The 27959-nt window shown below is 41.9% G+C and overlaps 1 long non-coding RNA gene across 1 annotated transcript; it reads left to right on the top strand.

The window, feature by feature from the left end:
• Window positions 1-27366, top strand: LOC311441882. Its single transcript, XR_014696318.1, has 3 exons — window positions 1-48; window positions 25637-25705; window positions 26722-27366. It is a non-coding gene; the product is annotated as an uncharacterized lncRNA (long non-coding RNA).
• Window positions 27367-27959: the final 593 nt, after the last annotated feature.

Genomic DNA, 27959 nt, shown 5'->3' with positions numbered 1-27959 from the left:
GTTGGAGACCCTCTGGGCAACCTGTCCCATTGCTTGTCTGCTCTCATGGTGAGACAGTTATTGCTGCTGTCTAGTCTGAATCTTTCTTGTTTCCACTATTGTTTATTGTTTCTTGTCCTCCCATGGCACACCACAGTGAAGTGCCTGGCTCTGTCTTTTTGCTGACCGTCCTGGTGGCACTGTGTTGGACTCACTCAGGTTTACTGTTATCTGTCCTGAACTGTGAGCCCAAACCTGGGTGCAAGTTGTTAAAGACGTGCTAATGAGTGCTGAGTGCCCAGGGGGATAGTCACTTCCCACTATCTCTGCCTATGCTCTTGTTAATACAGGCCAGGATGTTGCTGGCCTTCTTTGCTGCCACAGCACACTGCTGGCACCTGCTCATCAACATTCAGTACTTCTTCATAGTTTCTTTGTAATGACGATATTTCAACATATAAATTTACAAATATTAATTTACATCCCTTTCACGTTGTCTTTTTGCCAGGTTCATAGAGAGAAGTTTTTTGGTAAGCTGGAAATTGACAGTATAATAATGATTTATTTATTTTTTTGGTTGGAGGAAGCTGAGAAATCTTTCGGTCTGTATCACTTAATAAGATATCTGCACTGCTCTTGTGCTTTTATTACTGAGACACAGCTTAAAGTAGCAGTAGGAAATCCTGTCTCAAATGTACATTTCAAGGCAAGAAATAACTACAGAGGTCATTTTGCTCGACTTTCACTCAGCACCGCTTGGTTTGCTCAGTAGCTTGTGGTTGAACTGAAGCACATATATAAGAAAAGCTGTTTGTTTTGTCTAAGTCCTTGGCATTGCTTTTAAAACTGGCAATGAAGGTACTCAACAGCTTTGGTAAGTCACAAACAATCAGCCTATAGCCTAGACTGGACTGCAGCTATAAAATATGATACATAAGGAATTTTTTTAATCTACTTGGACCTGGAAGTGCTGATTGTCTTCTGCAGAACCTGCAGATGCTCTCCCTCCGCTGGTGATCTTCAATCACTCAATCCCCTCTGCAGTTACACTGAGTGTTATTGGCTGTCTGTACAAACTGATTTATGTTGGTGTTTTGCTGGCAGCCTATCAGAAATACATTGCAAACATTTATTTTCTTTTGGTTCCTATTTCCAATAATATATGTACATATAAGCTGTTTGCTTTGCAGCGACCTGTTGCTTAAAGAAAGCAGCGCCATCTGGCTTTTTGTTTCTTCTACTGACTGAGTATTTGATGCAATAGATCAAAAAATTTCTAATATAGCCAGTTTACTAGCTCTGTTTTCACTTCATTTGGTGTTTGTGTTTGCAATTATTTCCCGCTGTTGGCTTTTCTTGTTTTATTTGCTGGCTGACTTTTATATTCATCTTAAATCTTGATGCTTGCACAAGATGTGAATAATCTTCCATGATTTAGAATATAATAATCAGGGAATTAAACCATAAGTCATTAACAGGTCATAAAATGAAGAAAAAAACTATCAAGAATATCATAATGTCAGTTACATAGCCCACGGATATAAAAACTTATTTGAGTTTACAAGGAATTTGTCATAATTTGATCATATTTGCTTTTCCTGTAAGCTTTGTGAGGCGTATAGGGAATGTGTCTTTAGGGTAGCTGCCCTATTAAGATGCATATTCTAATTTTAAAGCCTGAGTCACCTGGGACTCTTGAAAACTTTGCTTTTGTGTGTGTGTGTGTGTGTCAGTTTCTGCCATCTGCTCAGTTGCACTGTGAGCATCTCATTTTAACGCTTGCATTACTCCCATGAAGAAGCTACGTATCAGTCCAGTGTTGCAAACTGAAATACTGGTGCGTGGAGGGAGTGAACAAGAACTGATCAATAATGTTTTAAGTACAGCAAAACATTTTTAGATGCAAACCTGTGAATTTTAAAGGCCATCAGCTGGAGATTAAAATCACTAGTTGTGCTTCTACCTAAAGTCAAGAACTGCTCGTGCTGTGCAGCTTGATGCAGAAGCCTGACTGAAATCTAAGGGCTGGTAAATTCATCTCCCTGAGGGCTCAGGGGCTGGATCCATGTTCACCATGCATCCTGCTGCATGTGCAGCTTGCACTGGCAAGACTGGGGTCCTTGTATGGTGCCACTTCACTTCAAAATGTGGTCCTTAGAGGAGGTAAGGGGGCAGTTCTAGAGCTAAATTTGGAGTTATTCTCAGAACCGGGAGAAACAAGGTCTCAGCCCAGCATGGAGCTGTTCACCAGGTGCTTTGGCAAGCATAGGGAAACCCAACCCAAATCCCATTTTCTATGATCCAGCAAATTATTCTGGGAGTGGTAGTATGACTTTACCGTGAGAGGTGCTGAGCACACGACTAGCACAGTGTGAAACCTGTCGTTACAGTCTGTGGGGCACAGGTTTGAACGCAGCTAGGTATGCTAACAACTGCACTGCTACAACATGGGAGAGGAACACCATTGCTTCTTGATTTTAGAATGAAGCATTTCAGTCATCTCTGTGAAAGAAAAGAGTCGCTTTGGTGCCTAGGTTATGGATCTTAAATAAAATGGAGTGAATTCTTACTCTATCTGAGAGTGGAAGGAGGAAATGTGCTAGTTCAAAACTTGTGCAAGTTGGGCATGCTGATGGAAGTGGGTCCCAAAACGAAGCCTAGCGTGCTGGCTACTTAGGTTGTCATTTTATAGAAGAGCTGGGTACCAAGCACAGACTCCCCAGATTTGCTTTTGGATCAGGTGGTTCAGAATGCAGTGGTTCAGTATGTAAGAGAGTGAATTGCATCTGGTTCCTAGGGGACCTTCACCTGACTCTAAGCACAGGCTACATCCACACTGGGACCAGAATCCAGGTGTCCTCATTTACAGTCCTGTGCCAATCTCTGTGGTGCAAGGAGAGCTGCTGTAAGGGCATGGATGCAGGCAGAATTTAATCCTTTGGGCTAGAACCATCTCTGTTGTAGGACTGGATGTGAATCCTGTCTGCGGTGCAGCTGGTTGCCAGGAGGTTTATCTGTGAAGCCCTAAATCTACCAGTCAGTGTGATGGATTGTAAAAGGGTTACAATAAAAGGGGAAGTCATTAGTCCCTTCTGCGGATTTCCTTCTTGAGTACCACCAAATCATTTTTTCTGGCTTCCTAAGCAGGCAGAAGGGGTGAGATATGAATTTATCTTTCTCTCTGGCACTCCTTTTCTGCAGGATTGATACACAAACAAGAGGTAATCGATGACTGAGACAGGAAACATCCTAATGCTGGGGCCAGGGCAACCGTGGCTCGGATATTGCTTCGTGCTGCACTTCTAGAGACTTGGTTTTTATTTCAGAAGAGAAACTCTAATGGTAGTGTGTAAAATAATGGATGCTTGCACCAACACGTGGGGTGATCTCAGAACCTTTTCAAAGGTATGGCTGCTAGAGACTCAATGAACAGAACAGCAATTGGAAATGGTTAAAGAGAAATGTTTGACCAAGTAGAGGTTTCTGGATGAAGGCAAAAATAACCACCTTCAATTTTTAGGAAAATAAAACCTACAATTTCAGCCTAGCTTAAAAACATTGCATTGTTTCATACCTGTGGTTTGTAACAATGAATTAGGATGGTGAGTAGGAAAGCTCTGTTCTGCACTTTGTCTGCCTATACCGTGTACTAGCCTCAGTGTTCTACAGCCCCGGTTTGTAGTATTGTCTAAATATTTAAACAGTTGTCAGCAATTAGGGTTAATCACTTTCTTAGTAAGTAACATTGTAAGGTTGTTCAGCAAATGCTTCTGCAGTGGTGCTGGCTATATGGAAGTGAAACATCTATTACTCTGAATATACAGCTTCTTAAACAGCTGCTATCAGGATAAATAAGAATGCAAAAAAAAAAAAAAAAGAAAAAAAGAAAAAGAAAAAAGAACTGCTCTGAAGTATTTAATTGCTGCTGATCTGTCAGCTACCTGCCTAAAAAATACCTTATGCTAAAACCTAGCAAACCTACCATGAGGACAAAATACGAGTGCTTAAAATAGGTGCTATTTTCCAAACCAAGCAGCTCAAGTTATTGTATGGAAACCAAGGATTCAAATTTACCTCAATTTGAGGTACATTTATTTGTTTTGGTGGTGGAGGCTTAAAAGGGACTATATAATTGGGTAAAATGTAAGAGAGATGTGTATGAGTTAGCTTCTGAAGAGGTGGAAGAACAACAGGGTTGTTAGCAAACCGAGCTCTGTATGTCCGTTCGCACTGAGAGGTGGGAGCAGTGTGCTGTATGAGTGGCCTTCCAGGAACTGGTCATTCTCTGGTAACCTTAGGGCAAGCCTGGAGCTGAATTCACAATTCTAGTCCTTCAAACACTCTGCACACTGCTGCCCAATGACATTTATCCATCTCATAAGGAAAGTGATGCAGAATAGAAATTGCCACTAGTACATCTGATGAGTTATTGGAAACCAGCCCTGAGGTTTTTATTGTCATTATTGAAAATGCTCTATTTTGTTACATGAAATTTAATCCAGTAATTATATACAAATCTTGCCTTTTGTTTTACCTGACTATCCATTCCACAATGTTTATCTCTGTGTTTGTTTTTTTTGTTTGTTTTGGTTTGTTTGTTTGTTTTAAATCTTTCTTTCCTTATTTCTGCTTATGACAGGTTTATGAAAGGGCGTCTTTGGTCAGTGGTCTGAGTAAGCTTGTCCTGATGCTGTTCGGGATAGAAAATGGATGTTTACATTACCTTGCTGTAGTAATAAACCCAAGAAATAACTTCCTTTATTTTTAAGTGGAGTATCTCACTGTAGATATTATGACTTTCCATTCAGGAAATTAATTGAATTTATAATTAAGGATAGTTACACAAGGCTTGCAAAAATATAACCCAACAGAGCCCAAATAACACAACTTAACCCAGAGTGTGTTGCAGTTCCTTGGCCTGTTTTGATTCTTCGAAAGGGTTTGGGAATGGCTGATAAAGGTGGTTTGTTTGTTTAACTCACTTTCCACAAAGCTTTGAACAAAGATGCCTCCTAAAGCTCTCGAGTAGTTAGAGGAAGCAGCAGGATTGTGTTGTGAGTTAAACCCTGGCTAAGTAGCTGGAAACAAAGGAAGCCATAAAACTGTTTCTACAAGCAATACCGCCTCAACACTGAGGTCCACGGTACGGGCAGTTTTGGTGAGGTTGTGGGGGAAGCTGCTGCCTTGCTGCCAGCAGAGCTGCCCCAGGAGCAGGATTGCAGCAGGGTGTGCAAGGCTTGTCCTGCTGCAGCACCAGCTGTGCCATCGCATTAGGTGGGCTGTGGATAACAAGCACAATGCACTGTCTGTATGCGGGGGCTATCTGATACCCTGATACTCCTGCCCTTGCTGGTGTCTGCACCGAAACAAGAAGGCCACTCTGAGTTTTCAGTGTGAGTTAAGAGCCAGAAATCAAGAGTATGTTGAAACCTTCCTTCAAAAATTATTCAAAGGGTTCAAAAAGCTTCTTATTAAAGGTAAATTGGGGCTGTAGACAGTGCATTTAAGGACGCTTTGGGTTAGTCTCTCAAAGTATGAATATAGCACACAATTGTAGGCTTTAGAACAGGTTTTCTCGTTGTGCAGCTGCAGAGACAGCAACTGAATTCAAAAAAGGAGAGTAAGATTAAAAAAGTCTTCTATCTGTATATATGTTCAGGTTAAGAGATGGTCTTTGTTTTAGAAGTTTCATGGTATCTAGAGCCATTCTGTTGAAATAAAATTCAGAATAAAGTTGCTGTGGAAAGCAACTAGCCATTAGTGAAAAGTCCAACAGCCAGGCTATGGAAAAAGTTCTGAGTAAGTGCAGACATGCTTAACTCTGCTAACGCTGCTTCCCACTTTGCTATACAGCTTTATGGTGCCAGTGACTTAAGAAGCAGCCAGGCACATGACTGTGTCTTATCCCACCGGTATTTATACTGAGGCTTACCAAGGAGAGAGACAAATTGTCTCTCCCACCCAATACTTATATGTTAGTTAGGTAATACTGTAATATAGAAAATGGCTGTGTGTTCTGGCTGCCAGACAATCTTCTTGGACCTGCTAATGCAATCCCATGGAAGCGGAGCGATCATTCCGATGCATCTTTAAAGAGACTTCTGATTTTTAAAGTGAAATAACTCATGGGGATGGAGCTGCTTCCAACATGACTTCCAAGCAGTAGATATATGGGTGAGCATCTTGCTTATATTGCCTATGTACTGTGCATCTTTTATGATATGGGGAAGAGCACCTGCATTTTCATGAGCTGATTCAAACCTTGCTGAACTTGAACAAAATCCTGCAGTGAGCTTTTGCTGAATGCATTCAACATGAACCAAGTCAGCGGTAAAGGTTATAAAATGATGTTTGATTGCGTTAAAAAAGACATTTGTTACCTGCTGCATAATTTGCCTGTTTTATCTCTTTTGCCAGACCTCTTAATAGACTTTAGGTTCTTAGGCTCCTTCTTCAGGTTTTCTGGGTGCTGCTGTTTTAGTTTATGTAGTCTGGGTTTCTCTTCTTAGCTAGTAGTCCATTGCAGAAATAAAAATACACTAGCAGGAAGGAGAACCAGGCTATTTCCAGAAGAAAAATATACTGCCTATGTCATACATCCCATCCACCTTCACAGCCTGAAAAAAAAAGTCTGTACTGATATTTTTTTTTAAGGCTGATAGTACTTAAGTAAAATATGTGTCTTGATATTTGCATCTTCCTCCTTGCCACTCACTGCTTTTCTGCTCTGTCTTCCTGTGATCTCTTTTCTGTCCCCAGTGTTTTAACAACTCTTTAATCCTCTGGAGCATATTCAACAGTTTCTTTATATGTGTAGAGTGAACAATTCCTTTCTGTAGGCTCTGTGCAAATGTTTCCGTCACCGCTTTTTGAGCACATGTGGTAGCTCACCATGGAGGGTAGAATTCTGTATTCCTTGCAAAGTACCTTCTGTGTTAAGGTGAGAGAGCTGCAGATTAAAGCAGCAAATCTGTGCTTGCGTGCCATACAGTGACTATGGCATAGCCCTGCATGAGGGCTTGGTTATTTTTGGCTCATCTGAATTCCAGAGTAATGATTTTATAACTTTATCACATAGCCTGTTTCATAGCAGCACCACTGATGACTTTTTTTTTTAATCAACAGTCCTGTGAAAAAAAGATTCATTGTATTGACATAGGTTGTAAAGATGCTTACTGTGGGAAAAGTTCAAATGCTGCAACCAGCATGTGTATCGTATTCTCTCCGCAGTTTTTAATATAAGCTTATTTTAATATTCAGATGAAAAATGGAAGTGCATAAACACAACCTGAAGTTACATTATAACTCTCTGCAATCTTCCTTATTTATTTACAGCATTTATCATGTAAACAACTGTGTTGTCATAATTTCCTATGCTAGCGTTTGTACAAATTAAATTTTAATTACCCAAGTATATCCTGAAATAGGAACGCACTGTGGAAGACACACATACTGTGAGTGGTGGGTGAAAAATTAATACTCTGTCTTCGGTTCTGAAGCAGCACTTGCAGTCTGTGGCTGGATCCGCGCTGACATGGATATATTTACCCAGTTAGTCGCCAGAGTGCATTCTAAGATCATAATGGCCACTTCTGTTAACTGTTTGTGGGTTTTGTCTGACAATGTGTTTAGTATTGGTGTGTGGAGCTAGTGCTTGGAGGTGGAAATGCACAGTCCTCAGCAACGTCCTGAGGGTCACAAGGATGGCTGTGGAAGTGGTGGAGTTTGTGGCAATGGAGCTGAGCAAACACCAGCAGGGCCAAAGGCCTGGCGTGTGCCCTCCTCTGCAGGCTCCTTCCCCCCTTTGGTGGGGGATGCCCCATAGGTTCCAGCCCCAGCAGTACAAGTGACAGCCAGTTCTAGTGGTGGGGCTCTTTCTGCTGACACTTGGGCTGGAAGGGTAAAGTCCTCCCCTTGCAGAGCTTTCCAAAATCTGGCTGCTGGAGGACAAGCTTCATGACCAGTGAGGGATTGATTCACAGGGTTCAGACTGGAGCTGTATGAAGCATCAGTGCAAGGGCTCGGTGGGTTCCTGGGAACCCTACCCTTGGGGAATGAACACCATCCACCTCAGGTATCCTATTCCATCATATAAAAACGATTTCACCTTTGATTCAGGCAGAGGTTAGGTGTATTCTTCATCGTTCTAGAATTGGGGTTTGAATTGAGCTTGGCAAAAATCCTAGTGCTCATGTGAGCGCTTCTCATCTCTGGGTGAGTACAGGCAAGGTCCAGGGGACAAGACCGTGCAAGTCCTTGGAAGAGATGAGGACATATCTCTTGGGGATAGATTCAGGTTGTCAATTAAAATTTAATGATAGCCTTTGGCAATATGAGAGCAAGGGTTGGATCTAAAGCTTTTGTTCAGTTCTATAAATAAATTAAAGCCAGAAGGTGCATTGGTCATCATCTGAAAGACAGCTTTTGCCAGTAAACAGTCACACCGTATATTAGATTATGGAATTATGAATACTGCTGTACAATGACAGAAAATTAAAACCTGGCTTTCAGTGCAGGTTTTATGTGGTTAATCTGCATAGCAGCTGAATGAACCCAAGTGAAAGGGCTGAACATAATCGGCAGGAGCTGACTCCCTGCACTGCCACTGTTCTGTGTGGCAGGCGGTGAGGTGAGAGACGGCATAGGGCTCTTTCTGGATCTCAGTAAGAAAGGCCTGACAACAAATAGCTGAATAAGCTAACTGCTTTCATAAGGCAGAATAAGAAGAGGAGTATAGGGAGCTAATAAATCTTAGGTCCTCTGAGATGCCAGGCACCCTGCGTTTGTGCAGCACTGGACAGCCCAGGTGGATTTTCCCCCAGCACACAGTGCAGAGCAGTGCAGCCCCTGCCTGTGGAGAGAAGATCTCTTGGGCATTCTAGCCAGTATATGATTTCTGTACAATAAAACAGCTCTATTCCTACAGGATGTTCTCAGGAGAACTTCTTGTAGCACTTTCAGGTGAGGACGAGGCCAGACAAGTGTGTAATTAGCAGCAGCACGTGGCAGCAGCTGGCAGGCTGCTCTGCTACAAAGAGTAGGGCTGAGTTTATCCCGAATCCAAGGGGTTTGTGCGGCACAGTACTGCCTGCACCCACTCAGGTTAAACCATGTACATCATTAATTCCTGAACCTGCAATGGTCTCTTAGTCAGGATCAATGCTTTACACCTCTTGATCCACTCACAGTTTATCTTTCCTAAAGCTATGGTAAGTTACAGGTTACATTAATTACGTACAGGCTTCTCAAGCTCAAAGTATGAGGCCCAGTAGAGCAAACACGGCCCGTTTAAGATCATTGACTCCTCCATACAACGTCTTTCTTCTGCAAGGCTCCAATACAGTTACAGTGTGACACTGCAAGTGAAAAATCCATCTTAACATCTTTCACTTAATGTCAGCTGTGCAGAGCTCCATAGCCTACCTGCCTTGCTCATAATTTCACACAGAGCAAGCATGGAGAAATCCTGCAATAGGGCTGCCCCCCCAACCCAACAAAACCAAACACACACACACACACACAAAAAACAAACAATAAAACGTAAAGATGTGGTATGGCTTGGTAATCAGAGTGCCACTCCTGAGAGTATCCAGCACCAGCAGGCTTGTTGCTAGGCAAAAGCACAAAGGACTGCTGTAATAATGCTCCAAAGAGGAGCCTGTAGATTCAATTTTAAGAAAGCAGTTGAATTTCAGTAGAGACATTTACATATTTTGTTTGTAGAGCTGATGTTTGATATTAATTTTGAAAGAGATCTATAATTTGCCTTGCCTGACTCTGGTGTTTTAACTATTGCCTGGCATTATATTTTTCCCCACTGCAATTAACATACAGAAAATCTGCTGTTTCTTTGGATTTTATGAAGATGATTGCTTTCAATATGATTACTGTGCCATGTTTTTTCACAGTGAATATGTTCATCATCTTACAGAGTTAAACATGTTATTAAAATGTAATAACAGTAACATCATGGAGTTATAATTACATTATAAAACCATTATATGCACAAAATAATGGTACTTGAGGGACACGGTGAAGTGTACAGGTTTTTGCATTGTGAGGTTGTTTTACCACCACAACCATGTCTTTCTTTCTAGAAATGTCATCAGACTTTTGCAGTGCTTAAATAGTGATGTGTAATAATAAGAAATCTTGAAAGGTAGAACCCTAAGTGATTTAATTTGAGCAATTTGACCACATTTTCTCAGTTATTGCTCGTGGCTGGAACCTCTTAACTGTTGAGGGAGTTAATCAGTAAATGAACCTATGTTTGTACCCTGTACATGCATGCATATACAGACAACATGTATGTGTATGTGGGTGTAAATCTACCTGCAATACAGCCCTGTTAAGTGACTGGATGTCACCAGATTTTTTCATTTCACTTTTCTCAGTGAGAGAGACACATGATGAAATCCTAATGCTGACTAGCATTAGCTAGCTGACCTTACTAGCTGACCTTACTGGAGCTAGAATTTCAAACTAGGGATTTTAGCCCTCAGGCCAAAAGAAATATTTTTGAAAAATAGATAAATAAAAATCCCAACATTAGAAATTTAAGAAAGAATATATTTTTTAAGATTTTTAGGGGTGTGTGTGTGTGTGTGTGTGTGAGAGTTGTACAAAAGTTGTATAGCAAGAAGAGGATAAAACTTTGATATTCTTTGTTGAAATTTGTCTCCTTTTTATAGATCTGAAATGTGGATGATGTGCTGGCACATGTTGCGTGCGCTACAGACACCGAGCAGTGTCTTATTTCCTTGGTAGTGGCTGGTCCATTACTTGCCATAGTACATCCTCATATCCAATATAAATAGGCAGAATGAAAGGTATTTCATTTACATAGATAATTAACAGCAGTAATTAGGAAATCAATGTAGAAACTTCTTTATGTGAAAAGAAAAAAGTAACTGAAGACAAAATTAACTGCACATAATAGCATGAGTCAGATATCTCTAGGCAATTCCATAAGGATGGCTTCAGCATTTATATCACTTACCTCTGTGATGTCTCAGCCAGTTCTGGCATGCAGCTAGGGAGAGAATAGATTATTCTGCAACAAAATGAAGTTATTTGAAGAAATGTGGTCATTTAGTCATCTGTTTGTGTAGGTCTGGCTCAAAACTGATCTCAGCTGCTAGGCAAAGCTGGGCCTCAGGGAAGCTTCTGACAAAGGGGCTTGGGAGCGAGTCTGTGCCTCTCAATGGCCTGGGGACTGGGAATGCTGGGGCTGCTGCTGCTTTTCCTGCTTTACAAACCTTCCTTGAGGGTGTCTGAAGACTAGATTAGCATCTCAGTCTGCTCTTCCCACAGCTCTTCCTCTGCGACTGCTTTCCCTTCACATCCATTTCCTTCATGCACCAGGCTAGCCTTAGGTGCAGGCAAACCCCTGGAAGGGAACACTGCGCCCCTTTGTAGTGTGGTGCCTCAGGTAACTGCCTTCACTTAGAGCTGAGGCCGTTCCAACACCTGAATTTATACACAGATGTACATTTGTGGCCTCTGATCTTCACCGTAACTTAGACAGGAGTTGCCCACAGCCATTGGTACCACGGAGCCCCGCTGCAAGGCTTGTAGGATAGCTTTCAGGCCGTGATGCAAGTTTGCAACAGATTGCATCAGCCAGCATTACACATCAATATAACCCCAGCAGAAGCCATCAGCAGAGAGAAGGAAGCAATCTGGCAGCAACTGAGTTAGCATGGAGTGAAACGCGGGTATCAGGCCAACCTGGAGGGCTGGAGTAACACACTGACGCAATGTGTTCATCTATTGTGCAGTTTGTAAGGAAAGGAGAGAAAAAATGGTGGCCAATGTATCCAGAGAGGCAAAAGCAAACGAGGAAAGACGAGTTTCTGCCATTCAACATGATGTCAGTGGTACTGCCTTGCAGAAAATCCTGTGTAAGACTTGAACAAACTGGGTGCACATGAACATTCCAAATCTTTTAACTGCTTTGCAATGTACAGTATTCAAAGTCACTGCTGCACCGAGTAGTTGTAAGGCAAAATGTTTTCCTTTTTGTTATGAGCAGTGTCTTTCAGAAGAACAACCTCTTGCTCCTTGTCACACGAAGTGTATGTAGGCTTGTCGTGTTTCCTCTTGCCTGTGGCTTTGAGCTGTGACGCAGCAACGTGCGGCACAAGGCAGGAGTGCTGCACTGGGGTTTCGCTCAATAGCTAGCAGCATATAAATTACTTGTGCAAAAGTGTCGATGCAGGCAGTTTTCTCAGACATCTATTTACTTTAGCCTCAAGCTTTCTGACCTTACTTCCACCTTCTAACACATAATATCATTTTTTTGTTAATTCTTTCCCATTGGTAGGAGCTGGGCAAAAAAAATCTAGCCTATGCCACTGTTCTGTGTGTGTACTATTTCTTGCATGTCTGAAAGAATACTCCTTGCAATCTTCACAAAACCTAACTGATATCTGAGGTTAAAACCACTTCTGTTGTTGAAAATGTGAGGTATTATGACATACAGAGCTTACAGTGATCTTGTCTAGGCACAGACAAATGTACTGTGCTTAAAAATGGCCTCTTGCTCGGTGGGAAGCACCAGAAGGTGACTGCTGCTGAAGATGAACACCCACCAGACATGGCTGGGCTGTGAGGCTGTCCACAGGCCCAGCTCCAAGCGTGAAGTGCCCCACTCCTGTGCGAGCCTTGTGCCCGGTGCACTCACCTTCCTCGCACTGCTTGCTCTGCTGCTCCGTGCCCTCAGCGCTCCGTGCACCATGCAGGCGTGGCAGCAGGCCCACAGCCGGTGCGAGGTGGCACGCTGTGCTGCACTGCTTGGGGATGTGGTCTTGTATTTGTATTTCTGCATTTAGAAGTTGGAGGTGTTTGAGGAGGCCAGCCCCAGACTGTTTGGGCTTGTTTTTTTTTTTTTTTTTTTTTTTTTTTTTTCCTTACAGTTATTATCAGCTGAACGTATGCAAGTTTAAAACATTTTTTTCTTCTCCAGTGACTCACACTCTGTGAAACATGGTCTGTAATTATGTTCTCCCTTGGTTTTCACAGTGTCTAAGCATTCCTATTACATTTGTCTAATGCTTGTACTATTTCTTCCGCCTCTTTTTAATTTTTATTTTAAGCCTATGACTAAGGGAAACAATTTAAAAACCCATTACAGTGTTGTCCTTGATGATGTGTTCATCGGAGAACGGCTCATAATGCTCTCCTAGGACTGAAATTATTTGGTATCTTCAAAGCTCAGCTGACAGAAACCAACCAAGCGAGGGAATTAGCCTGATCTACGAGATAGAACAAATTCCTTTCTGCATTTGCCAAAACATAATAGAAAGAACCATTGTTAGTGTGAGGGAATCATCCTCTGCTAAGGCCCTGGCCATTGGCCTGCATTGTGAAACGTGGATTATCCACCACTGGAGGTCTTTTAAGAACAGGCTGGAACAACATGTAACTTGGCAGGAGCATGATATGCCTTGAGGAGCCTGCCTCAGAGCACCGGGCTGGAGAGATGACCTCCCTTAAAGTGTTTTTTTTCCCTACCACTCCAATATAGTTTGTTTGTTTGTTTGTTTTTTACTTGACAGGCAATACAGATGTGAATGTCTGGGTAGCTAAGCAACATGTCTTCAACTAGACCTCAAGGTTTGCCTCCAAAAGTCACTTTATCCATTTTTGTCTCAGAAAACACAGAACTTGAGACTGGCTCAGAACCTGGAGGAACACTGCAGAACGGGCAAGGACTGCACAGTTCCTATGGGAGTGTGGAGGAAAATGAAGAGCATGTGCTGTTCTCATGGAAGTATACTCTTGAGGCCCCCAAATCCCTGTTTCAAAGCTTAGTCATGGACACCAGTTGAACAGGTCAGTCAGGAGGCCTTGGCTTGCAGAAAACACAAAGGGAGCACAGAGCGATCTAGCTAGGTTCCAGGTGGATGCTCTGGCATCCGTTTCAATTTCTTTTGAATCTGTGGTTTACAAACCTTGAAAGAGTTGGTCCAGATCAAGAAAATCAATCTGAATTCAGGTTTCTAGTAAAACCTGGTGCAGTTCTTCAAATCTGTTGCATGACTCCATAGTCTTTTGAGTTCACAAAAATGGAATGTATTTGCTTTAAAAAAAAAAAAAAAAAAAAAAAACCAAGAAGAAACTTTTATTAAAATTTGTTCTAATTCAATTTAGAACCTTTTAGATTCTTAAAATAACATATTGACCTAAAGTTGGATGGGGCCTCATTTTGTTTGGGAATTACAACATCTGAAGTGGCTGATGTTGTGCTGTTACTGTAGTGCCTTGCTTGAATACGTTCTGTCTGACACGGACAAACCCTGCTGAGCTGTGATGCATCAGAAGTTATGACGCAAATGCTTTCTCTTTTCTTTTTTGCGTTGTTAATCACAGTCCAAACAAGCATAGCTATCAAATCCCTCTTCATTTTCTTTCTCTTTTTGTATGGGAAGCAAGAATCTGTCAGCAGCAAAGTGATATAACTGATACTAACACAAAGGAATGCTCAGCCATGAAGCTTCACTTGTGCTCTCTGTGTGGCCTCCTGAGGGTCAGAGATTTAGCATGAAAGGAGAGTCCAGTCTCTAAAAACAGGAATTGCTGGTCAGGGTATAGCAGTCTAACCAAAGAATATCTAGAGCAGAATCAGGCATTGCCAGGCTCATAGTGTGTTAACTTAGAGTAAATATGGCTTTTTATCTGTTTCTTCTTCTGTTATCTTCTAGTGCAGATGGCCAGTCTGTAACCTTTGCTCTGTAGCACACCTGAGCAGGACAGCTAGGACAGAGGGGTTCCCCTGCCACTTAGCCTAAATGCATGAGATCTTCCTTCCCTTTCAAGGCAAAACCCAAAGGGTTTTTCTTTAAGCAATTTGTAGTTAGTTGCACAAAGCTGTGTTATCCAGAAGTGATTACTTTCTTTGATTTCTTGAATCATTTGGAGTACTCTGGAAATGTCACAGCATTCAGTGAAAACTGCTGACAGCCCTTCATATCCTTAATGGGGTATCCCATTGTTGCTAAAAATGTGTTCAGGGTAAAATAATGAAATGAAAATAGGCAGAATGTCTCTCTTTTCTGAATGTAACCAAAAATCCTTGCATATTTTTAAATCAAAGCAGCTTTGCTGTCTTGTGTATACTAATAGAATCTTAATAAATAAGAGAGCATTCTTAAAATTCAATTTATCAGCAGTTATTTGGCTACTTGGCTTGATATGATTGATTGTTATTGTGATGAAAGAGGTCTTAAAGTTTCCAGCCCAAAAGTAACAGAACTGGGCAGTCAGTGCCATTAGACTTTTCTTCCTCTATGTTTGTATGAAGATATTTTTATCCTATCATGGTTTTGAATAACATTTTTCAGGTCTGTCTGAAACTGTGTATGAGTAGTGCAGCTCCCAGAAAAGGCAATGGACCAGGTAAAGTACTGATGTCATTTCACACATACAGCAACCTCATCGAACTGGCACATATGTTATTCAGCTATTTTATAAATTGAATTCAGAAAATGTTGAAGGGAGTATCCAGGCAGAGGAAGCCTAGGTGACAAATTCCTGCAAACAAAACTTACCTCACAACTCAGCTGTAATATACGATGGAGATTGCTCTCTGATGATCTTATCTATTAAGTCTTGCCATTGGGTTGCAATGTGAAATAAAGGAAGAATCTCTTTCTAACTGCAGCAAAAAGGTGTGAAGGATGTTAATATGAGTTATGAATAAAGCTGCACACCATTATAAGCCACAATGAAAATATACAACGAAGTGGAAAGTGGCTGAAAGCAGAACGGTGTTAAAAACTGGTGCTGTATATACTTAATTTATATTATTTACATCCTAATGTGTTTTTTGAACAGTGTGAATTGTTCTCCAGCTCTAGAAGAAAACAACAGCTGTCTGTGCTAGCACTCAGACTGTCTATTAGCTAAGGTACATCCTTTTTGTCAGTGGAAATAGTGTCCCAGTGTAAAGCTCGACCAAAGGTTTTATTGCTCCACATGTGTTTCCCTGCTGGATTTCCTTATTTTACTGGATCTGAAGCTGTTCTTTTCTGCCATTATGTTCATTGATTTCACTTCCAGAAGAAGCAGCTGGAACCATGTTTCCCTATGAAATGACAATACTTGGCAAACAGGTTGCAAGACCCTGCAGTATCTTTCTTTAGCTGTTGGCTCATGGTTATTTTACATGATAGTGAAGAGCAGCCAGCCAGCCAACCAATGATCTAAAATCAATGCATGCTTTAAACAGGCCACATCCTATGCTCTAGTGTAATAAGTATAGATCAGTGAAGAATAAACCCACTGCATGAGTGACAGAAGTCTGTATAACATTCTCATTTGGTTGTTTCATGATAGGCAGCTTTGCAAATGATTTCAGAAGTGCAGAGAGATGACAGTATTTGTTATCATGCTCGTTTTTATTATAGATATTAGGGTCTTGGATGCCTTGAAATATTATGTGCTTTAGCAAGGAAAATGCCTCTCCTATGCTGCTGAAAGCTTGCTCTGTGCAATATATTTCCGCCAGAAAAGATGTTTGAACCACCCAGGTAGAACAAGTGAAGAAAAAAAAACACCTCTAACTAAAAAAGTAAGTGCCTTTGCAGAGTTTAGGCTGGTAGCCTGGATCGTAGGACGTGGGCAGGAGGGAATGCTGGGCCCAGCCTAGGAGGGTCTGTTTCAGGGCGAGTGTGAGGTGGTGTCTGTCCTTCTCTCTGCCCCAGAGACCGCTTAGCACTGATACCCTGTGCAATATGTGAAGGGATGTGTGCCTGCTGCACCTTATTTACTCATTAGGGCCATTCATGGTGGGGCATTGCTTACAGACTCGGGTCCCAGGCGGGTCTGCAACCAGAAGTCAGTTCCTGTAGGCTATTTGCTGGGTGGCAGCCTTATGCAGGAATCAATCGGGCCCTGCATCTGAAACTGGCTGTGTGATTTGGAGTCACGGCAGTCAACTAGGCTAGAGGAGATAAACTGCTAAGCCTCTCCCAGAGCTAGCATCTGAAATGTGTGTAATAAGACTTCCAGAGACTAGTTTGTTACAAACGATGCCTGCTTCCAATTTTCCTCCAGTAAGCACATGCTTCTGAGAGTGCTCAATTAATTCTCATCACAGCAGTCCATTGGCTTTGGGAGGTTGGATTACATCCATGTAGAGATTAACTTTAGGCTGCTGTATTTGTTTTAACCAATTTTCCTAATGAAACTGCAAGCTCATTGATGTTTATTTATGTTGTAATTAGTAACAGCTAAGTAGTATATACATAGAAAAGCTCTGCTCAAATTCCAGGCATGATAGCTTGCAGAAGTCTCCCCAAAACAAAGAGCCTGCACTATCTGGAGCATGTCCTTGGCATTTAAGCGTTTTAAAGAAGGTGGCTTGTGCAGTTGTTGTTAATTATTTCTGCTTCTCTTGGGGGTCAAAATCTGACAGAATGCAGAACTTCTCAAAATGAATGAGAAGGAGAGAATTCACTTCTTGAATATCAAAGTATATCTTTGACCTTTTTTTTTGTAGGAACTTTCAGTTGTTAATTTCTTCAAATCAATCCACCCATCTCCATCTGTCTTAAAATGCCTTCAGAAGAATGGGAACATTCATTTTAGCAACAATAGTAGTTTCCAAATTTATAAAATCTCTTAAGAATTGTTGCTAATGATCATTGTCTGGAATAGAAGAAATTACAGAAGCCACTAAAACACTGAGGGCAAGGCAATAAAAGTTGAATGTCTCACATTTAAGAGTTTTTAAGAAGAAATTTAATTTAAAATATAAGGATCCTACCTGCAGATTTAGAAAGACTGAAAACCCAAGTATTTTAGATAGTGCTAAACAACCTAGGCATCTTGCTGATATGATTTAGAGTTGTTAAAAATAAGCCACAGTGGAAAAGAAACTTGAAGTACCTATAGACATTGCTAGGATGAAAGTTAGAGAAGCTGATCAGAAGGTGGTGGTAGCCATCTCATAAAGTGTTAGTGCATGGATACTGATCTAGATAAATAACACTGCAAATGTAAGCATGTGATGTTTGAAATCAACATCACACCCTCACCTGAAGCACAACATTCAGTTCTGTTGGCAAAAGGATTTTAGAAATGAAAGTCACTGAGAAAAGTATTGAAGAGATGAGTCAGAAAAATGATAGGCACGGAGAATATGAGTAAGAGGGAATGTAATAAATATGCTTAGATAAATAACGAGAAATCTTGCACCTCTATGTACTTTTATCGCAAGAGCAAGCATTTTAAATCAAAAGGCATAAAATCTGATGTATTGGGCAATGTTTCAGCGAGGAGCCACTTGTCTTGGGACTCTGCTTATTCTCTGGGTAAATGCATTGAGCACTAGAAAAAAGGGAAAAAGTCCTCTAAAAATTGTTTGCGCTGGCGTGAATGATTGTCATCCTCAGGAATTTATTTCTTAAATCTGGAGCAGGCCCTGGGGAACTGCAAATATCTGAAAGGTTTTCTCGGCACCATATGGTGGTTATGAAAGGATCTAACACAGGCCTAGTTTTGAGTCAGAAGAATGGAAGTGAGGAGGGCTAGATCTTGGAAGGCAGCATGTTCCTGATTATGAAACCAAACGTGGTAGACAGACTTAAGCCCTCTACACTTCAGCAACGCTTGCCCTATGTCTATTTATAATTCATTTTGCTAGAGGGACATTATTTGAGTGAGAAAATACTCTTCCGCTCCAGCTTGGGAGTGAAGAAACTATTATTACAAAAGAAAAGCAAACGGGACTATTTCAGGTGTCTGTAAGAGGCCCTGAATACAGCTGTATACTTGCAAGAGATCCTTGCCTTGGCTGTTTTGCCCCCCATGCTGTGAGAGCAGTGTCTGTTACCCAGCTTTTCCCTGAACAGGCAGCTCTGCCAAGCTTGTGTTTTGTTGCTCCTTGATAAAACAAAGCTTGATAACATGTGAACACCTATGCAAATGAGGTTGTTGTTTAAAGCAGAGCGAGTTCTTTTTGAACATTTGCCTTGCACTGGAGGATTACTTCTTCCATGATCTCCTCCCCTCCTGTGTTGGAGAGATGCTGCAATAACATTTTGCTTGTGCTGGCAGGGTCCCTCTCATGGCATTCCCAGCATCTCATTTCCCTTTGTTGCTGTTCCAGCTCTAGGAGTCCCCCCATTCAGCACTGTGGTGTTTGGGAAGGATCTGCTTTAACTGTCCACATCTCTCATCGCAGGTCAGAACCTGCTGGGGCTTTTGTTTTATGACAACAATAGAAGTGCTGCAAAGCATCAGTTGTTTGTCCGTGACATTCCTCCTACAAGCTTGTGCCCTCTCCCCCGTCAAGCAAAACAGGAATATGAGGGAGTGAGAGCCATAACCTCAGCTGCGCCTGCACAGCTGGGGGTCCTGGAAAGCCCCCCAGCCCCTCACTCCCAGCAGCAGCATGGCTCCACTGAGGTTGCTGATGACATCCTTGGGCATCTTGCAGCACAAAGGTTTCATCCTTCTCTTCACAGGGACCAGAGCTTCCTCCTGAGTCCCACCGGTGGCTCCTGGCTCTCTGTAATGTCCTCTGACCGTGTAGAGCAAGAGCAAGGCCTGCAGCTGTGGGAATTCTTTGTACAAAAGCAAACTTCCAGGAATGTTTTCAGGTTGGCTTTGCACCAGCAGCAGGCTTCAAAGAGTACCCCAGGAAGAGGCTCTTCCAGGAAAGTGGCGTACAGCACGCCGCCGTGGGCTGGCAAGTGGTGAGCACGTGGCTCCGCGAGCTCAGCCAGCTTGTTTCAGGCTACTGGTGCCTGTGTGAGAGAGCCAAGGGGAGGGAGGAAGAGTGCTCATTCATTCTCAGTGTTGTTTAGCAAAAAAAAAAAAACATGTTTGGCACATTGGGAAAATGCATGTTCAAGCACAGGTGATTTTCTTGCTGTGAGAGAGTTCCTGATGTCTATTGCATTAAGACATTTATTTCCTTGGTACAAATCATCTTCAGGGCAACCAGGTATATTTAAATAGATAACACCGGAATCATTTATTTTTCCAGTGATCCTATTTAGTAATTAATCCAAATGGATCTGTACCCGATAGCAGGATTTGGCACAGAATGGCTAATCCCACTGGAAAAAATGGGAAATCAGCAGGAAGAGGTGACTTGAACTGCCAGGGTTTCAGCGCAGAGAACAGAGGTGTGTTTTTGTTCCCCTGTGGTGCAGATCAGGGATGTCCATTTACTGAGCACAGATAGTGTTTCAATTACTTATTGAAGTTGGACTTCATTGCTAGAACTAGAATAACGTTTTAGAAAATATAAATGCTTAAACAAAGAGCTTGAAGAATTCCCTGCTGAGGTATTATTTTACTGCCTTCTATAAAGCAATTCTGCCTCACGAAGTGAAATCACAAAAATCCAGCAGTAGCTGGAGAGTATGCAAAAGGGAAGAATGCGGATTTTGCTTTAAAATTTAAAAAAAAAAAAAAAAAAAAAAAAAAAAGGACAACCCCCCCTATATTTTTATAACTGGTTTTCATTAAATTTTTTAGCAAATATTATCTGGAAAATAACTTGATGTAAATTGAATTAATCTATGTAACAACATAAGGGAAAAGTTGTACGAAGTATTTTATTTTTCGAGTTTGTTCAAACTTGTAAAAAATGCACTAAAGATCTCCATGTTCAGTTGTCCAAAGCTGCCAAAAATTAACTGCTGGGCCCCCTGATCCACTGATGTGTGGTCAGAAAGCCTTATGTTTTAGCTACGTTTCCAGCTTATAATATGGACTATGGTTTTGTTGCACCATGCCCTTGTTTACAGCAGCATGTAAAAAAAAAAAAAAAAAAAAAAAAAGGTGTTAAAATACTATTTGAAAATGAAGCAGATCATTTTTAAAGTGCAAGTAAGTTATTGAAAAGCCATTTGCACAGAGGAATAGCAGAAACATGAATTATTCTGCCCGCTGCAAATGTCAGGCAGTAATGACTTCTGAAGGCCCTGTCAGGAAGGAGGGAAGGCCAGCTGAAAACCAAGCGTCCTCGTGCAGCCCCACCGCTGCTTCCCACGGTGGTTTCCACCATTCGACACGATGCCAGGCTTTAACTTTTGCCCTTTGGAAGATAACACTGCTGGCAGTTTAGGCTGTATGTTCTAAATTTCCTGAACTGGTTGTCCAAGAGGGTATTTCCCCCGCAGGAGAGAGCAGGACCAGTGGCTTGGGTGGAAGCTGGAGTGAATCGCGGGCTCGGTGTGGCTGAGTGCTGAGCCACCTTCAGCTCCGTTTTGTCACAGGGCTGCTTGTTTGCTCTGTAGAAATCATCACCCCGTTTACTGTTATTACATATCAATGCAATGAAAATCAAAGATTAACCTTTTCAGCATGTGCAGAAATACACCAGCCTCCCATTAATTTCCAGGGACATGCTAGCAGTTTCCTGAACCTCGAAAACCTGCGGCTAGGGCATTTCATTGAGAGAGCTACACACTGCTTATTTTCCCTGTCTAATACAAATAAGATTTGCCTAGTAAAAAAGGTGATTTTCAGGGGATGTCGACTGCTATAGCTAAAGACTGTGTTTGCAGCGTGCTGTCAGGTGGTACTGCCGGAAAACACGACGCTCACTTTGGTCTCCAGTAGCAACACAGATTTCTTCCTATCTAGTCATATTCTGACAGAAGCCCTAAAAGATTACATATTGTTTTAGATGAAAATCTGGAAGTACAACAACACTTACGGTTATGGAAGTAGCACAGATGCTGAAGTCTTTGAAGACCTGGCATCGTTTTCAGGAGGGTAATGAAGAAATTAACAAGACTGCCTTAAAGTCAGCCATTCTTGTGCTCAGGACAGAAAATGCTATGCACACCACTTGAAATAATCAGTGACTCAGCAGCTGGGCTTGCCTGTCCCAGGGTGTCACAAGCCATTGATCTACCATCATTCATCTACCTCCTTCTTCCTCTATCCCTGGGGTTCCACCCAAGATGAGTATGTCCTGGTATACACTGGTTCTGTATGTACTGGCTCTGTACCACTGTGGAGATTTGCCCTACACATATTTCCATACATGTGGGGGATATGTGTTATTTACCACGTTTCTCAGAGCTTGGATGTTAGCCTTTAAGGGAAAGCATCTTTTGCAGGGAATGGACACGGAGGGTCCAGGTGAGGACCAACTGCATCCTGCTGAGGCTTTTCCTAACTTGGCTTCATTCTCAGGTAATGAAATGTCATTAAGCCCTCCAGCAAAAGGATGATAATGGTCATGGAATTTAGCCTGTATCAGGAAAAGAATTTGGGGTGTTGGAAAAACACTGTATTTAAAACTGTTCTAATTTCCAAATCCAGTGATTAAACATTCTGTGCTATTATTTTTTTTTCATGTTGATATTATCTTGTAGTTGGGAAGCTATTATTGGAATTCCACTCTAATCTGTCCATTCAATTATTTTGGCTTTGTGTACTACTTATGACCTTTTTAATATTCTGTCATTTGACTGACTGCCTATTCTCATTCTTTTTACTATTTACGGTTTTACAGCCCCATGGGGAAGGAATAACCACACTGACTATTAATGAAAATGTAGAATGCTGAAATGAGCAGAATGGTTTCTCAAACTGCTACAGTGCAGTACGTTCATGAAGCTTACCAAGAACAGTAGCCTTGTTGCGATGGTAGCCCTCAGCCCTCTTCCCACTGAAGTTGCTGGGTGTTTTACCCTTGTCTCATGAATCTGCAGAGAGCAGAGGCAGCATTAAAGAGCTGTTCCAACAAAAATCTAACACGATCATGTCAAATTGTTAAAAAAAAAAAAAAAAAAAGGGGGGGGGGAGAGAAATTATGAATGTGTGTTGCTGATTTTTTTTTTCCTTCAAGTTCACAGTTTTTTTTTTTAGAGCAACACAGAGTGCAAGTAATAAGAAATGGAGAGTTAAGGTGTGAACCTAAGTCAGAACAAGAATCTCTGCAAAAAACAGGATCAAGGAGCTAAGTTTATGTGCCTGGTCAGCAACACTGAGCTCAAAAGATACACTTGGACTTTCAGTGTGATTTTTGTATTATGGCAGAGCAGTATCAATTACAGGGCACAGTAGGAAGGAAAAGTGGCAGAGCCCTTTGGCCTGTCTCTCACAGGCTCACGATAGCATTAAGGCTGTAAGCTGTGTAGGGCTGAAGCAGCCCACGGGCTGCTGAGGATGAAATAGTCCGTCAGGAACAGCAACAGGGACTCCGTGGTACTGAAAGACTGCAAAGTGCCAGAGACACCTCGCCCAGCTCCTGTGGGCTGGCTGCTGGAGCTTCAAGTTCTGTCCTATTTTGAATAGTTTATTTTAGAAGAGCCAAATGTTACCAGAATTTGGAAGAAGACATGTAATGGGTAGTGTTGTATACACAGCCAAATTCCAGGTGGTGGATTTAAAGCAGAGAATAAATAGTATGTATGATAGCAGACAATTGTGAATTTATGAAGCTAAGGTTTATGAAGAATGTCCTTTAAGCCTGTCTGGATGTAATAGAGCAGATACTTGCATACTTAAGGAAGCAGAGAATGAACTTGAGCTTATACTAGAGAGTGATTTTTTTTTTTCCTAGCTGTTGCATTATAGTAGCTTTGATAAGATGCGCAGGGCTATTTTTCATTGATTGTTTTGCATGTGGCAAAGGATAGAAGCTATAACATGCATAGTTAACATTTGAAAAGCAAGTACAGAGGAACCAAATACTGGAGAAAATGTGGGCTTCAGCCAAAGGCAGAAACTGACCATATACCATGAGCTATCTCCATCATTTTTAGACTCTGATTTTCTCACACGTGCACTTGCATAGTGCACCTTGTTAAATATATGTTTGAAGGTTACTTTTGCACACTTGCTTGCTTTGTATCCTGGTAAAGATAGTATGGTAGCTGACAGGATTAACCATGTAAAATCACAGGTTGGAATTAAAACAGGGTCCTCCAGTGCTTAATACTATTGTTGTATTGTGTGCTATGGAGAAAGCGACTACTGGGCATGACATAGCACAAGATGAAAAAGGCATGCTTTAGATTGGCTTTGTAAAGAGTATGGGAAGCAGTGCTGAAAGACGGCCTCTAAGCTTGTAATGGGAAATTTGTAATCAGAAATGGCATGGTTTATATCCTTCTGTATTTCTAATCGTATTGTTGTCTGATCTAATAGAAAGCCTAAAGGCTTCTTGCTGGGTGAAAATTGCATGGGGAAATAGAATCTAGATAAGATGCCTGTCATCTTAATATCAAAGCACTTGAGTCCAGGGTAAAAATGGCAGGTTTTTGTTTTAGGAGAAGAAAGACCTTTTCCTTCTGTTGGATTCCGTGAACATTGTGATGCAAAATATCCTGTACCATTGGACTGCAAAGAGTCAGAGTCGATTAGGTTTCAAAAACGTGGCCATGGTGAGGTGTAACTAATTAACTGCCTGAGACAAATCCCATATCTCAGCAATATAAATCTGCCCACCATTTCTTACTGTTTTCATCCCACAAAGGAAAAGCATAAAATAAATGCAAGCATTGTTCTCCAACAGTGTTTTTGTGTTTACCTGGAGTTCATGGAGATGGTTGCAAATAACTGGTTCCAGGTATTTCTGCCACAGCTCTTGACTTTCTGGCCAAGCTGCTGGATAATCGGCACTAAACTGTAAGTGCCTTGTTGCAAAGATTTTTGATTGAGAAGTATCATCTTTTAAATTTGTTTTACCCAAATTAATTAACACCATATATCAGAGCATTTTAAATGGTAACAAGAAAAGTCGCTGGGGCCTCTTAATTGGACAGGCGAAGTGGAAGTCTAATGCAGCACATAGCCATGGGTAAAATGTTTAGATTACAAACCTCTCTGATTAATCTTTAGCTTCAAGGCAAAAATAAATGTGTTTAGTAGCAGTCATCTTGGGATTGTCTTTGTGGATCACTGGGAAGAGAAGTGTGATGATAGATAGGTGAAATATATGACCAATGAAGTTAAGTGACAGATAGCAGTGCAGAAGCCTGGTTAAGGCCGAAGCTCCTGAAGTATGAGGAAAGGCAGATATCTATAAATAAAGTACATAAGATGTGGAAGCTGATAAGGAGAGAGGACAGCGTGAAAAAATAAGCTCTGTAAGCCGAATGAAAACATATGGCTTAAGCTTTGGTTGTGTTCACTGCAGTCATCACTGTGAAAGTTATCTGAATATTTTCTTTGCCTAGCAAGAAGCAAAAATATCACTTTTATCCCCAAATTAACAGAATCAAGAAAACCACAGAATCTGCAGGAGTCCATCTACAGCCCATTCCCCTGGGAGAGAAAGGGAGAGGGTGAGACACCCCTGACATTCAGCAAAGGAATCCAAGTTATGCCTGCTGTGTGCCAAGTCCAAATCTGTCTTGTGAGAATGTTACTGGATTGGTAACATTGAGCACCAAGGAATTTATGCTCTAAGAGCCACTGCCTCCCAAATGGTGGTGCCTGAGGGCAGATTGCAGGGGTCAGAGGGAAACACACAGCCTCTCTCTCCTCCACCAGCCCCCAGAGCACAAGGACGACCCTTTTGCAAAGTTATTTGTGCTTTAAATGTTCCAAAGAAAAAGAACTTGCATCTTTATTAGCCAGTGGAATGAATCCTCTTTCTTCTGTAGGTGCTTGAATTCTCAAAGCAGTTGGAGTGGGTTCATGTATCTTCTCACAGTGTGTGCTGGATTTTTTCTAGGCAATTTTCACTCCCCCACAATGAGATACCATGAATGAATCTGACTGCGGTGGCTGCTGATGAAGTCAGGCTAGTGTATGGAGTATATTCCCTCTGTTTCTGCAGCTCCTCCAGCACTGAGACTCCTTGGTTAGCAAACAGACCCAGACAAATTTTCCTATCTGTTGAGCACCTGTGTTAGGGTGACTCCAGATCCTATCTAGGCTCCTGCGGGGAGCTCTGTGCTGGGGGTGATCCACCACTGGTCTTACATTGCTCAGAGCAGCACCTGACAGACTCCAGAGTACAGTTAACATTAGGCACGTTAATTTAAAGGAGTGGCCTACTTTTTCTGTAGAAGTAAAGCAATTAAGAGGTATTCTGTGATATTACGGATTTATTTCTCAACACAGGAAGTTAAAAAAAAAAATGAGTGTAATGTTCTTTAGAGCATCTATAACTCAGTGTTGTGGCCTTCTGCTGACGGATGTATTAAAGCAAATACTGTATTTCAAAAATACTGACACTGTACTATGTCAGCTGCAAAAGCCATGCTTTTGCATAGCTTTGTGTTTTTGCTTCACTAGTATGTTTTTACAGTAAATAAGTCAGACAGGCATCCTAAAAGAGCTCAGATCTTACTTCCATACACTGCTCTGTGGAGTGTTTCCTAGCAATTTGCCTCCTGGTTAAGCCTGGCTAGAGGTTTCCTATAGCTATTAAATGGGATTAAAACCAAGCAAGGAGCAAATTGCACATTTTCTTCCCATAAAAGTGACTGCTATAAAAGATTGGTTTGGCAAGAAGCTGTCCCGAGTCGTACTGCCCTTATGTTCCAGTAAAGCCACACATTAATGCATCCCGAGTGCCTGGAACAAGTTGATTTCCCTTTGGGATCTCCAGTGCTTGGCCTTGCATGTTCCAGAGAGCCGAGTACCCCATGACCTCGCGTGGTCTAGGAGGACTGGACGTCCATTTGAAGCTCCACAAGTGCCCTGCTCCCTAAGGATCAGCTGTATCAGGCAGTGAGGCAAGGTGCCCTGTTAGGAGGCTGTGTGATTTCTCCTTTTGATCCCTAAGCATCAATTTCTGATCTCCCGTCACAGCGGAGGATCAGTTTGTGCTGCTTTTCTTCCGGGTGCCTTTCCTGGTTGCCAAGGAGACAGTGGCCTGCCTTCGCCGTACCAGCCAGGCACTTGGGCCTGATTCTTCCAAGCAGCAGCCGCGGGATGTGTTTTCTCTTGAGCGTGAAGTAATTCCCCAGGAGCAGGCCTCTGTACCTGTGCTGCCCTCTGACATTTCTCTCAGCGTCAGAAAGCCCTGCCTGTGCGAGGAGGAATGGCCTGGGACAGAGATGGTGATGGCCCACATAGGGCCCTTCCTGGGGGAAGGAATCATTTGTCACCAGCTCCTGTCCATGCACCCATCAGCCCAAAGGTTTTTTTGGCAAGACTCAGTGACCTCGCACAACCTTTTCTATTACGCTTTCCTTGGAAAAGAGCTAAAGGAAAATATGGAAGGATGTGGCACAATAAACAAGGTAGCATTGTATCTTTGCTCTGACAGAGTGGAGAAAGAGTGACAGATGGGTATGTGGCTGATACCTTTCTGCTTTTTGCATCGTCCCTGGCCATCATCAAGTTCTCTGTCATATCACGGTCATGACAAAATTGTGTTCTAGAAAATTCTGCCTGTCCCATCTTCCTTTCCTTTATGCTTCCCCAAGAATATAAAAATCTGCTTTGATGAAAGTTTCTATGTGTTTTTTTTCTCTGTGTGCAAGATGCAGTTCCTATTGTGGAAGGTGCTCTTGCTTGTTTGTACTGCTGGCCAGAGAAATGGTGGTGCTGTCCATAGCCCTACAAACACTATGGAAATAGCTCCATAGTTTGGAGAGTTTACACCTAAATGACACGAGATCCAGAAATGTTCAGGAGTCTGATAGTCGCCCCAACAGTGAGAAAAAAGGAGGTGCTTCTGCAGAGTTATGGAAGAAGGCAGAGAATACATATTACTAGACAAGGGTGGGCAGGTGTTTTTGTATGTGAGACCAAAGTGGGAGACAGAAGCGGCACCTGGGAAAAGAAGATTGCTTTCTGTGCTACAAGGGGTTGTGAAGGCAAGGGTGACAACAGAGCTCAGCAACTAGTTTCAACAGAGAGACAGATACAATGCTGAAAGCATCACCACTTTTGGAATACATCCTAGACTAAGGACACATGTTGCTAGGAAACTTTTATATTAAAAGACATTCATCTTTAAACCTTGGGAACACAGTAACAGCTTTTCCTCTGTGCTAGGGAAGTTCTTTTAATGTCAGTCCTGACGTTACTTAGACAAGTAG

This window comes from Aythya ferina (genome assembly GCF_964211825.1).
Source record: "Aythya ferina genome assembly, chromosome: 10".
Taxonomy (NCBI): Eukaryota; Metazoa; Chordata; class Aves; order Anseriformes; family Anatidae; genus Aythya; species Aythya ferina.
This window is presented reverse-complemented; position numbering and strand designations above follow the sequence as displayed.